We start from the raw sequence: 6,000 nt of genomic DNA, 5'->3' as shown, positions 1-6,000 counted from the left end.
GGCATATTTAAACTGATGAAATGGAAGAACCTACAATCAAGATTACTCTACGCAGCAAGGATATCATTCAGATTCAATGGAAAAATCAAAAGCTTTACAGACAAGCAAAAGCTAAGAGAATTCAGCACCACCAAACCAGCTCTACAACAAATGCTAAAGGCACTTCTCTAAGTGGGAAACACAAGAAAAGGACCTACAACAACAAATCCATAACAATTAAGAAAATGGTCATAGGAATATACATATTGATAATTACCTTAAAAGTGAATGGAGTAAATGCTCCAACCAAAAGACACACGCTTGCTGAATGGATACAAAAACAAGACCCATCTATATGCTGTCTACAAGAGAACCACTTTAGACCTAGGGACACATATACACTGAAAGTGAGGGGATGGAAAAAGATATTCCATGGAAATGGAAATCAGAAAAAAGCTGGAGTAGCAATACTCATATCAGATAAAATAGACTTCAAACTAAAGAATGTTACAAGAGACAAGGAAGGACACTACGTAATGATCAAGGGATCACTCCAAGAAGATATAACAATTATAAATATATATGCACCCAACATAGGAGGACCTCAATACATAAGGCAACTGCTAACAGCTATAAAAGAGGAAATCAACAGTAACACAATAATAGTGGGGCACTTTAACACCTCCCTTACACCAATGGACAGATCATCCAAGCAGAAAATTAATAAGGAAACACAAGCTTTAAATGACACAACAGACCAGATAGATTTAATTGATATTTATAGGACATTCCATCTAAAAACAGCAGATTACACTTTCTTCTCATGGGTGCATGGAACATTCTCCAGGATAGATCATATCTTGGGTCACAAATCAAGCCTCTCAGTAAATTTAGGAAAATTGAAATCATATCAAGCATCTTTTCTGACCACAACGCTATGAGATCAAAAATCAATTACAGGGAAAAAAACATAAAAAACACAAACACATCAAGGCTAAACAATACATTACTAAATAACCAAGAGATCACTGAAGAAATCAAAGAGGAAACCAAAATGTACGTAGAGACAAATGACAATGAAAACATGATGATCCAAAACCTATAGTATGCAGCAAAAGCAGTTCTAAGAGGGAAGTTTATAGCAATAAAAGCCTATCTCAAGAAACAAGAAAATCTCAAGTAAACAATCTAACCTTACACCTAAAGAAACTAGAGAAAGAAGAACAAACACAACCCAAAGTTAGTAGATGGAAAGAAATCATAAAGATCAGAGCAGAAATAAATAAAATAGAAACAAAGAAAACAATAGCAAAGACAATAAAACTAAAAGCTGTTTCTTTAAGAAGAAAAACAAAATTGATAAACCAGTGGCGAGACTCATGAAGAAAAAGAGGGAGAGGACCCAAGTCAGTAAAATTAGAAATGAAAAAGGACAAGTTGCAACAGACACCGCAGAAATACAAAGCATCCTAAGAGACAACTACAAGCAACTCTATGCCAATAAAATGGAAAACCTGGAAGAAATGGACAAATTCTTAGAAATGCACAACCTTCCAAGACTGAACCAGAAAGAAATAGAAAATATGAACAGAACAATCACAAGCACTGAAATTGAAACTGTGATTAAAAATCTTCCAACAAATAAAGCCCAGGACCAGATGCCTTCACAGGTGAATTCTATCAAACATTTAGAGAAGAGCTAACACCCATCCTTCTCAAACTCTTCTCAAAAACTGCAGAGGAACAAACACTCCCAAACTAACTCTATGAGGCCACCATCACCCTCATACCAAAACCAGACACAGATACTACAAAAAAAGAAAATTAGAGACCAATATAACTGATGAATATAGATGCAAAAAACCTCAACAAAATACTAGCAAACAGAATCCAACAAGACATTAAAGGAAGCATACACCATGGTCAAGTGGGATTTATCCCAGGGATGCAAGGATTCTTCAATATACACAAATCAATCAATGTGATACACCATATTAAAAAATTGAATAAAAACCATATGATCATTTCCATAGATGCAGAAAAACCTTTTGAGAAAATTCAACACCCATTTATGATAAAAAACTCTCCAGAAAGTGGGCATAGAGGGAAACTACTTCAACATAATAAAGGCCATATATGGCAAACCCACAACAAACATCATTCTCAATGGTGAAAAACTGAAAGCATTTCCTCTAAGATCAGGAAAAAGACAAGGATGTCCATTCTCATCACTATTATTCAACATAGTTTTGGAAGTCCTAGCCATGGCAATCAGAAAAGAAAAAGAAATAAAAGGAGTACAAAATTGGAAAAGAAGTAAAACTGTCACTGTCTGCAGATGACATGATATGTTACATAGAGAATCCTAAAGATGTCACCAGAAAACTACTAGAGCTAATCAATGAATCTGGTAAATTTGCAGGATACAAAATTAATGCACAGAAATCTTGCATTCCTATACACTAATGATAAGAATTCTGAAAGAGAAATTAAGGAAACAGTCCCATTTACCACTGCAACAAAAAGACTAAAATACCTAGGAATAAACCTACCTAAGGAGACAAAAACCTGTATGCAGAAAACTATAAGACACTGTTGAAAGAAATTAAAGTGATACAAATAGATTGAGAGATATACGATGTTCTTGGATTGGAAGAATCAATATTGTGAAAATGATTTTACTACCCAAAGCAATCTACAGATTCACTGCAATCTGTATCAAATTACCAATGGCATTTTTTACAGAACCAGAACAAAAATCATAGAATTTGTATGGAGACACCAAAGACACTGAATAGCCAAAGCAGTCTTGAGGAAAACAAACGGAGCAGGAGGAATCAGGCTCCCTGACTTCAGACTATACTACAAAGCTACAGTGATCAAGACAGTATGGTACTGGCACAAGAACAGAAATATAGATCAATGTAACAGGATAGAAAGCTCAGAGACAAACCCACAAACCTATGGTAAACTAATCTATGACAAAGGAGGCAAGCATATACAATGGAGAAAAGACAGTCTCTTCAATAAGTGGTGCTGGGTAAACTGGACAGCTACATGCAAAAGAATGAAATTAGAACACTCCCTAACACCATACACAAAAATAAACTCAAAATGGATTGGAGACCTAAATGTAAGACTGGACACTATAAAACTCTTAGAGGAAAACATAGGAAGGACACACTTTGACATAAATCACAGCAAGATCTTTTCTGACCCACCTCCTAGAGTAAAGGGAATAAAAACAAAAATAAAGAAATGGGACCTAATGAAACTTAAAACCTTTTCCAAAGCAAAGGAAACTACAAACAAGATGAAAAGACAACCCTCAGAATGGGAGAAAATATTTGCAAATGAATCAACGAACAAAGGATTAGTCTTCAAAATATATAAACAGCTCATGCAACTCAATATTAAAAAAAACAAACAACCCAATCCAGAAATGGGCAGAAGACCTAAATAGACATTTCTCCAAAGAAACATACAGATGGCCAAGAAGCACATGAAAAGCTGCTCAATATCACTAATTATTAGAGAAATGCAAAACAAAACTACAATGAGGTATCACCTCACACTGGTCAGAATGGCCATCATCAAAAAATCTACAAACAATAAATGCTGGAGAGGATGTGAAGAAAAGGGAACCCTCCTACACTGTTTGTGGGAATGCAAATTGAAACAGACACAATGGAGAACAGTATGGAGGTTCCTTAAAAAAGTAAAAATAGAACTAGTGTATGACCTAGCAATCCCACTCCTGGGCATATACCCAGAGAAAACCATAATTCAAAAAGACACATGTACCCTGATGTTCATTGCAGCACTATTTACAATAGCCAGGACATGGAAGCAACCTAAGTGTCCATTAACAGAGGAATGGATAAAGAAGATGTTGTACATGTATACAATGGCATATTACTCAGGCATAAAAAGGAATGACATTGGGTCATTTTTAGAGATGTGGATGGATCTAGAGACAGTCCTACAGAGTGAAATAAGTCAGAAAGAGAAAAACAAATATCATATATTAACGCATATATGTGGGACCTAGAAAAATGGTACAGATGAACCGGTTTGCAGAGCAGAAATTGAGACACAGATGTAGAGAACAAACGTATGGACACCAAGGGGGGAAAGTGGTGGGTGTGGGGTGGTATGATGAATTGGGAGATTGGGATTGACATGTATACACTAATATGTATAAAATGGATAACTAGTAAGAACCTGCTGTATAAAATAATAAATAAAATTCAAAAACAAATCTAAAGCTTCATTATGTCTATGCTAATGAGGCATTGGAAATATAAATAAGGGAGTGGCATGCAGAATAGTTAATAATGACAAAAAGCGTAGTACAACTTAAACTCCTCTCAACCTTTCTATTTTTCTATCCCACCAAGGTAGCTACTTTGGGCAACAAAACCATTTATGAACAGTCTATGGTGTATCTCATGAATGTACTATGATTTTATCTAGAAAATAAGGTAATTTCAATTGCATTTCTTTTCAAGTACATCACAAATATAAAACAATCAGTTAATAGTTAAAAATGCTTCAGGTACTATAAAGATTCTGTTGTCCAAAAATTGTATTTGAATGCTCCTGGAAATCATGCTACTACATGAACATTGTTATGTAACTTGGAAGGGATCTTGTTTTTATAGATTGTATAGCAGTGATATACGATAACAGATTAAAATAAGACTGTGAAATAATGAAAATGTGATATTTTATTCCTAAATTTAATATGGAATTGATGAAATATTTTATTTTTTAAATTCCCACTTACTCTCATTTTTATTATTCTGAGGCAGTATTCTACAACAGGCAGAGCATAATAATAAGCACTGAAATATACTTTCTTTTACTGGCTCTGTTATTAATTCAATAATAGATTATTGAGTATCTATTATACATTAAACAGCATCCTATAGACTATATATAATTAGTAAACATCCCTCTTCCCATAGTTTACTATCTAGCATGTGAGAGAGGTATTAATCAAATAACAGCATAATGAAAGGAAATAAATCTATGTAGATATCTAATGGAATCTAAACTTGCCTGGGGAGTGGTTCAGATAAGATGCCTTTGAAAGCAGCCCTAGACATAAAGTCTGAAGGATGAGAAAGAAATAAAGTGAGCAAAGAAAGAGGGAGAAAAAGTCTGTTGAGACTATGAACCTCACATGTAAATACTTTGTTATGAGAATATGACATATTTAAGAAACTAAAAGCAGAATGGGGAATGGGAAAAGTAAGTTATACAACGTGAAGTTTAGAAGGCAAAATGCAGTCCATGCAGGGTGTTGGTCTCAGTCCTAAAATATTGGTAAGCCACTAAATGTTTATGCCACAAAGTTACATAAATGCATGTTTTGAAAATGTGCAGGGGATACACCATTATGGTAATGAATGTGGTTTAGAGGTTACCTGCTAGTCTGTAAAGAGATTATAATTATTTGGAGTGAGTTGGGAGCAGCAGATAATGAGCCAAGTGGAGTTGAGACGTTACTTGACAGTACTTAATAAATTGCCACTGCTTTGTGATCTTTTCAATTATATAATCTTGTAGAGACTTTATTTATATGTAAGATTATGAATATTAATCATTCATTCAAATATGATGGATTGAGTTGACCAGTGAAATATGATAGATGATCTCACGAGATCTCATCTCCTTTCCTTCCAAACCCATTTACTGCGTCATTAGTGACTTTCTCCAATATTTACATTTCTCCATTTTCCAGGCATAGGGCCTGCTTGCCCCTCCCTGTCTTATGGACATTAGGCATGAACGTGCTATTTGTATTCATTAACAAGAAGACTAGAGACACAGGTGACAAATCTTTGAATATATAAAACTTAAGGAAGAAAGGGGTCCCATTAAAGTCCCAAACCTAGTAAGTTAAATTCTATTTGATTTTTTTTTTCTTGAATAAAATCCTTTGTTCCATGAAAACAGTCTGTTCAGTTTTCTTAGCAATCCGGGAACTGAGTACATTGCACAGTCAGAAAAGAA

Source organism: Globicephala melas, chromosome 10, assembly GCF_963455315.2.
Source record: "Globicephala melas chromosome 10, mGloMel1.2, whole genome shotgun sequence".
Classification (NCBI taxonomy): domain Eukaryota; kingdom Metazoa; phylum Chordata; class Mammalia; order Artiodactyla; family Delphinidae; genus Globicephala; species Globicephala melas.
This window is presented reverse-complemented; position numbering follows the sequence as displayed.